An 8,773-nucleotide genomic window follows, 5' to 3' on the forward strand; every position below is an offset into this window, starting at 1 on the left:
TTCACAGAATGTTCAAATTTGATGCAAACAACAATGGTTTAATTCAGAGGGCCTTTTGAAGATCATCATCTAATTGAGAATAAATATGAAAGGACATATCACGTATGGGCTACAGATCCCTGGAAATCAGCAGGTAAATGGTTCAGCCGAGTAATTCATCAATTATGAGTACCAGCTTCTTTCATTAGTTTAAGAAGTATTTATTGATGGTCTACCGAGTGCAAAATTGATGGCCTCCTATGGCCCAGACTGGAAAAAACGGTGATGAATGACAGATGTGGTCCCAATCACCCCCAAACAATCTAGATTTGCAAGTACCACGTGCAAAACCCTCTGTGATAGATTCTATAGGTTGATGTCCATAGCGGGGGTTTATAAAAATCACTAACATTTCAAGTGTTTATTGGGTTGGAGGCTATGAGCTATCTCAGGAAAGCCTCATCTTAGAGACTGGGAAACTGAAGCTTAAATATGAGGAACTTGCCCAAGGCCACGCTCTTTTACATGACAGACATGAGGTTAATATCTGGTCCCCCGATTCTGCTTTTAGCTGCTGTGTTTTACAACCTCCGCCAATGATGTAGGTTAGATCCGTGCAGGCAACTGAATTGTTTGAAAAATTATTTATAACAATTTGTAAAGTTAAATATCCCTAGAAACGAGTCCTCTCCTTGGAATTTTCATTTTTTACCCCCCCCCACCACCACTTAGGCTCTCTTATTTTCCTTTCCTTCACCTGAAGACCATCCAAATGCCTTTCACTACATGACACATTTAATCCAACCTGTGTCAAATGACCCCTGCCCCAAGTCTTTCATAATATCACTAATTCTCAATTAGTTACATGCTAGTCTACCATGTGCTACCTGGACAAAAGTCACAATGGACTTGTATCTGTCCTCCTGAGTCCCAAGCTCTTTCCCTCTTGGCACTAGCTGCCCCCATCCAAGCCTGGTACACCTTGCTTCCTGATCTTAGCATTGATAGTTTCTCCTCACCAGGTCTTGGCTCAGAAGTCGCCTCGTTAGAGGATTAAGACTTCAACATATCTTTTTTGGGCAATGCAGTGTGCAACCCATAACATGCTCATTCATTTGATCCCTGTCTTATATATGAGAAAATAGAGAATTGGATAGAAAAATTTGCCTAAAATTGTATGCACAGCATGAAAGGCAGCCTAAATTCCAATCCCATGGATTTGACTGAAGGGTCTCTTCCCCCACAATGAGGCTTGCAACTTGCATAGAAATCACATGAAATTGGGTAGGAAGTGGAGGGAACACACAACCGGCCTAAAACCTCCTAACATAGGTCATCGACCCTTGACAATTCTCGACTGGGGTGGTATCACCCTCTAGAGAGCACATTAGAAGATGTCCACATCTCCTTGTTATAATGACTGGGTGTTAGTCACGGTCACAAAGAAACAGAATAAATGGGCAAAAATTGCTGGGCCAACGCCTCGAAGGGCATCTATGGCCTGTGTACCATTGTCTTTGCTGAGAATGAGTGTTTCTGCCATTGGCGCTAGGGTTCACAGGTACACAAAGCTCTAGTAACGCCTGGAACGTTTCTCCTTAACAGAGGATTGTCCCTCCCAAGATGCCAGTTGAATCTCTGTTGGCAGGTGGTCATTACACCTCTCTGTTCCAGTGAGATCAGCATCTTTGATGCCTTCTACCTGTACTCACCTTTCCTCCTTGTGCCCTCATTCAATGTATTTGTCACTTTGCCCCTCACCAGAATGCCCTTCCTTGTTTTTTAGCTGAGTCTACTCATCCTTGATAATTCAACTGAAGTCCCATTTCTCCTCCATGAAATCCTGAAGCAGGGTTCGTAGCACACGATTTAACATATTGCTATATATTGTTTCATTTTGTTTTGATCGTATCCTGTGTCTAGGTCTTATTTCCTTCCCCCAATTAGATTCTGAACTTTTTCCTGGGTCTCCACAGTACCCAAGACAATTCTGGGCACAGAGATAGCGATTTTTAGAAGCAGGCAGTATCTAGAGCAGCTTGTTCAGAGAACAGTTAATTCCTCTCAGGCCAGGCACCTCGTGTGTTTAGTTTTCAGAAACCTCATTATGCACAATTTAGAGTTAGGAAAGGACTTTCTGCAGAGTGTTTGGCCTACTCTGCTCTTTATTATGTCGTCTGTAAACTAACAACCGAACTTTGTATTATAAACGTATTGCACATAATAAAGTATAATTAAGCATAAGAAGAAAACACAAATAGTCTGCAATCCTGCCACCTAGTATAGCCACAATTTTTGTATATACCTCAAGATATATATTTTTGCATAGTGTAGAATGGGAATAAATTAGGCCTACCTTTGTAATTGGCTTTTTTTTTCACTTAATATTTCACGAGCACCCAACCATATTAATAAACATTGACACCCTCACTTTGAAACAGCTGGCTAGTATTCTCTTTTATGAACGGAGCATCATTTGGGTCGAATGTTTCAATTATTCATGTCTTTCCCAAATATTTCCTGACTTCTTGCTACATAGCAGGCACTGTTCTAAGGGCCGGGGATATGGTCTAGACAAAACAGACAAACCCCTTGCCCACCAGACGCTATTGTTCTAGTGAGGAGGTCTTTCTAGTCCATGTTTCTTGTGAAGACTACGTCAGCGATTCTCAGGGTGGTCTGCCCTCCAAGAGTGATGTGTCTTGCAGCGGACATTTGGCAAGGGCCGGAAAGATTTTTTGTGGTCTCAACTTACCAGGGGGCAGCTAGGGTTGCTACTGATAGCTAGTGGGTACAGGCCAGGGATGCTGCTGATGTCCTCTCAAGTACAGGGTAGCCTCCCAAGACAAAAAAGGATCTGGTCCAAAATGTCAATAGTGCCAAGGTTTAGACACATGGCTCTACTTTGAGACAATATACTTCCAGCGAAAACAAATACACTTTTAATTTAGTCTCCCTGTGTAGAAGCCTTAATATGCTTCGCCACTTTGCTAAGAACTCTGTTCCCCTTTGCTACTTCCGCCAAGATTTGAGGTCCAGAGGCTGCCAGTTAGAACCTCTTGTTTGACTGAAAGTCAGAATATTAAATAATAGAATGTCAGGCACCAAAGAATAAATTGGGAAGGTGACTGAGCACAGGGATGTAAGAAGAACTCCACTTATCTTAATATCCATCATTTGATTTGCAGTTAGCGCCCCAGATTATGATCCTGATAGTGGGGGTGCTGTTTGAAGATTATGGGGGCTAAATATAGTTTCATTGCAGGAAAACTAGCTCTAGACCGCTTTCTCCTTATTGCTGTGACTTTTTAAAAATTTCCTTCAGAAAAAGAGCAAGTATTGACCTGAATGTAAAAATCAATGTTTTAAATTTTTCTTTTCTTATGAAGAAAGCTTATTTCATATACACTTTGAAAATATTTTTTGTTTGACCTAGAAAGGGGATGGATAATTTACAGAGGACATAGTGAAAATTAAGCAGCTGGATGTGAACTGCACCCACATCTTATGAACACAGATAGGATACCAAAAGTGAACCATTTATTAATACATGGCTTGGTAGACATATGTACCCAAATCTCAGCCCGAAAATTACTTTTTGGAAGGAAGTGGGGGGAGGGTAAGAATAAAAAAACACAACCCAAAACAAGTTTGCTACAATCTCTTACATTTATACTTGGAGGAATTTAATCATTTTTATTTATTTTGCTGTCACCGTGGTCATTATTCATTTTATTTTATTTTTTTCCTTCCCCTCCCTCATGGGTTCCTGTTAAGTTTCTCAGGATCCACATAAGAGTGAAACCATATGGTATCTGTCTTTCTCTGTATGGCTTATTCCACTTAGCATCACACTCTCCAGTTGCATCCACGTTGCTACAAAAACATTATTCATTTTAAAACATTTTATCATACACAATCTAGATATGTGAATTGTTAAAAAGTGACTATTATGAACATAGGACGTCACCATCAAAATGTATTAATGGGCTATATTAGGGGGTGGGAGCAGTTGCCATATTATGTTCTTTTGTGTTAGATAAAGCAGATTTTAAATGGTAAATGATACCCCTTCATTATGGGCTTGAATACACAGGATTCACAAACTCACATGTAGACAGCCAATTTGAATATTTTGTAGAGTGGAATAGTCAAGTAATATGCTCTATTTTCTACTTCACTTTGTGTATAAGACTGCTATGATGGAATTCTTATATGCAACATATAACAATAGAGTCTTTCTGATTCTTTAAACCTGAAAACTTCAGTGTTTGAAATGGAAATTCCTAATATTCAACTATTTCTTCTGTTTCCTAGAAAAATAGAAATATTTGTATAGTCCATTTGGTAACAGAAAGAACAGCCCATATATATCCTCCAAAACTGAGTATCTTCTTAAACATTTACACTTGATATGTTGCTTGGAATTATGTCCTATGAACTTAGAAAGTTGTTTATATGCTGTAAGACTCATTTTTTCTAAATGTGCAAGAAAGGAAAATGTGAAAGACAATATCAATTTTTCAAGCTTATTGCAATTTATATAAATTAGACAAAAGCAAACTGGCTTAGCACAGACTGGTATACAGACAGCTGGTACAGAGATATTAATGACTCTCTTTTCTATAAAAGAAGTCATAGATTGTTTGAATTAAAGCTACATATATTAAGATGAATAAGTCTTGGAAACACTATGTTGAGTCAAGAGCAAGGGCAGGGAGACGGTATAGTTGGAGAGGACAACCCAAGGTGATTCTATCCATGTGGGTAATGAGGTGGGATGGTAGAATCTATAAGTACTGTTGTATTATTCTTTATAATTTGTTGCCTGCCTTTATTAAAAATATAATTGAGTATAAAATTGAGCCTGTTCCCTATTTAGTGATCATCAGAAAATGTGGTTAATATTGGCCACACTGCATGGCACCTCTCTATCCTCATCTATCCCCCAGTGAGCAAAATTTGAGCTCAGTATTTCTGTAGCACAGAAGCTTGGAATATTATTCATATATTGTTCTCTGTGTGTACTTACTCAGTGGTTTTTATACCCAATAAGATGGTTTTCTTTGTTGACTGCCATTATAAGGTTTTCTTCCTCTCTACAAATCTCTATACCCAGGTGCTTATCTATTTATGTTTTGTAGCTCCTCACAAAAGCTCATGTCAAACAAAATAAATACTATGTATTTTTAATATAGCTAGGAAGAATAGTGAGATTTGATGTTAGTCACCCAACAATTGATGGGATGTTTCTGGGATTCTAAGCCCGTATGTTACCTCCAATTCACATACACTTGAAACCTTCACTGGACCGTGGTTATGAGTTTCAGAAAGGTCTGTCTTAGACTTGCTATGGTACTGGTAAAAAAATGTAAGATTTTTGCATTATCTAAGTATAATGCTCATAATAAAAGAAAGACCTGGCTTAGTATTTTTAATCTTTTGTTTCTAACGCGATCCTCAAATAAACACTTGACTGATTGACAGTTAGTAGGTGTTACCTTCTAATTTGAAAATGGATTTTAATTCAACCTTCACACTGTTGAAGAAAAGTATTACTATTCACTCAATAATTAGGCTTAATTGGTCTGAGGATTTAAAAGCTGCCTTAACACCAAACATTTCAAACTGTGTCTATTTCACAACTTTAAGTGGACTCTTAAGACTACAACTACAAGATAGATTTTATCAGCCTGTGCTATATTTCCATAAGCAAGCAAATGTAAATGCCCAATTGCTGATATTTGAAAATAAAAATCAAAACTGAAATAGAAATAATGTATTTTCTGATTTCTGGACTGCATAGGATACTGATTTTTTTTTTTTCATATCAAAGATGGACTATATTGCTTTCTTATCTGCCTTTTAATCTGCATAATCATTAAATATCTACCAATCAATAGGACACAAAACCACAATCAACAAAAGCAAAATTAGACAAGTGTGACAACATTAAAAAGCTTCTGGGCAGCAAAGAAAACCATCAACAGAGTGAAAGGCAACCTACAGCCTGAGAGAAAATAGTTGCCAACCATACATCTGATTAACATCCAAAATATATAAGGAAACTCCTACAACTCAAGAGAAAAAAAAATCCAATCACCATTAAAAACTGGGCAATGGATATTTCTCCGAAGAAGAAATACAAATGGCCAAGAGGTATATGCAAAGGTCCTCAGTATAACTAATCTCTGGAGAAACCCATATCAAAACCACAAAGAGCTATCATCTCACATGTTAGAATGGCTATTTTCAAAGCAAAACAAAACCAAATAAAACACAAAACCTGTTGGTGAGGATGTGGAGAAACTGGAACCCTCATGCATGGTGGGTAGGAATGCAAACTGGTACAGCCACTCTGGAAAACTGTCTGGAGGTTCCACACAAAATTAAAAATAGACCACATGAGCCAGCAATCCTGCTTCTGAGCATATATCCAAAAAACTCTGAAATCAGCATTTAGAGGAAACATATGTACTCTGATGTTCATCGCAAGCATTGTTCACGCTAGCCGAGATACAGAAACAACCTAAATGCTCGTTGGCAGATAAAGAAAGAAAATACAGTATATACGTAAGTAATTATTCAGGCTTAAAACAAAGGAAATCCTGACAATTAGGATAAACCTGGAAGATGTTGTGCTAAGTAAAATAGGCAGACTCAGAATAACAAATACTGTATAAGTTACTTATACGAGGTCTTTAAAATAGGCGAGCTTATAGAAACAGCAGAATGGTGGTTACCAGGGATGAAGGAGAGGGAAAAAGGGAGCTGTTGTTCAAAGGGCATCAAATCTCAGTCATGTGAGATGAATAAATTCTCGAGATCTACTACTCAACATTGTGCCAATGGTAAATAATACTGTATTGTGTACTTAGAAATGTCAAGAGGGTAGATCTCATGTTAAGTGTTCTTGCCACAATAAAAATATTTAAAAAGTATATCTATCAATCATATTATCTGCCATTAAACATCTCCCATATTTCAAATATTCGGTCAGACTTTTTACATGCATTAAAAAGAAGCCTCACAATAGTTTATGAGATAAATTATTGTTTCTATTTTAAAATAAGCAAGTGAATTCCAAGAAAGTGTGATAAATGTTGCTTTTGTCTGACTAATAGAGTTTTGCCACCCCTCACCTTGAAGATGGGGACATGGCCCATGCTGGGAACATTGTAACATCTACAGGAGTGATTTTGTAATGATCACAAGATCAATCGAACTTGGACCAATCCAATGAATTCTCTGGTATTTTTCTGATTGAAACTGATTCTGATTGAAATTTTCCTGAAACTAAGGAAGACTTTTCTTCTAATCAGGTCATAGAATTGGACGTAAGTGAATGTGATGTAGACAGCAGCCATATTTCCTGCTATTCAGACAAAGAGAAAACCCAGCTTTGATCGAAGACATGAGGGGAGAATACTAAAGAATTCCTAATGACTTGGAGTGTCTGGACCTAACTATACTCAGAGTTTCTCAATTTTGGCACCACTGACATTTTGGGCTAAATATTTCCTCATTGGGGGAAGAGTCTCAGCCTCTTGTGCTGACCTCTACCTGGCACTAGATGCCAGAAGCACCCACTTTCCTGCAGTTGGGACAAGGATGCCTTCAGACTTTGCCCAATTTCTCCTGGGGAGAGGGATGAGGAAGGGCAAAATCACCCTCTATTGAGAACCACCGAGTTACAATGAAGACTATCATTACCACTGTGCTTGCCAATTATTCGAGCTATAATCTCCATTTGCTTAAACTAATCTGAATTTGGTTTCTGTAAATTATAACCTAAGGAATCTTGACTAATTTGAAAATGATCAGTAACTTGGCCGACGTTGTAGAACACTTTGCTAAGGGAGGTGAACGTGTGCCGTAAGTAAAACAAAAGAACTTACCGAATTTTATACATTTGCATAATACATTACACAATACATATACATTTTTTTATCATTTTATTATTTATTTTTGAGAGAGAGAGAGAGAGAGAGAGAGAGAGAGAGGGAGAGAGAGAGAGAGCACGCACAGGGGAGGGGCAGAGAGAGAGAGGGAGACACAGAATTTGAAGTAGGCTCCGGGCTCTGAGCTGTCAGCACGGAGCCTGACGCGGGGCTTGGACCCACAAATTGTGAGATCATGACCTAAGCCGAAGTCAGACACTCAACTGACTGAGCCACTCAGGTGCCTCTATCTATCTATCTATCTATCTATCTATCTATCTATCTATATCTGGGCCTGGGGTGGAAAAGGATGCGATGTGTTGCGGGATCTGGGGCTGGGCAGACAGCAACTGGGATCGAGGAGACCTTGAAGCAGCACTTGGAGGACACAGTGTAGAATCTATCCATTGTTGGAGTCTTACACACAGATTCACAAGAACTTAATCTGGCCAGGGGACCCAGTCAGAGGACATGCTGGGGTGATATCAGTTCCAGCCTATCCAGCAGCTCAGCTAACCTCAGACCCCACTGATATCCCTATGGTGTATCTAGAATCAGATAATGGGAACATGATGACCCAGAAACACGATCGCATCACAGTGGCAGTGCGCAAAATGGCCTCGACATGAGTTCTCCAGCAGCCTGTCATAGGGGCTCAAGCCTACCGATGCTAATTAACTTGCAGAACTATTAAAGTTCCAGTGGTTAGGCCAATTATTTAGTGTGCATTGGACACTTCGCTATTAATTATAGAGTAAGCTGCATTTTGACACTCAATGGACTGACTTATCAAAATATTAGTAAGAAAGGATCATGTTTTTGAAGGAGCAGATCTAGGTCATTTTGTACACAGA

At 38.8% G+C, this 8,773-nt stretch overlaps 1 pseudogene; it reads left to right on the forward strand.

Annotated features, from left to right (window-relative positions):
• The first annotated feature begins 8,229 nt into the window (after nt 1-8,229).
• LOC124503287 (ragulator complex protein LAMTOR5-like) lies at nt 8,230-8,548 on the forward strand (annotated as a pseudogene).
• Nucleotides 8,549-8,773: the final 225 nt, after the last annotated feature.

Source organism: Lynx rufus, unplaced genomic scaffold, assembly GCF_022079265.1.
Source record: "Lynx rufus isolate CCGP_SWC_20201006 ecotype Redwood Valley unplaced genomic scaffold, mLynRuf1.p SCAF_8, whole genome shotgun sequence".
Lineage (NCBI taxonomy): Eukaryota > Metazoa > Chordata > Mammalia > Carnivora > Felidae > Lynx > Lynx rufus.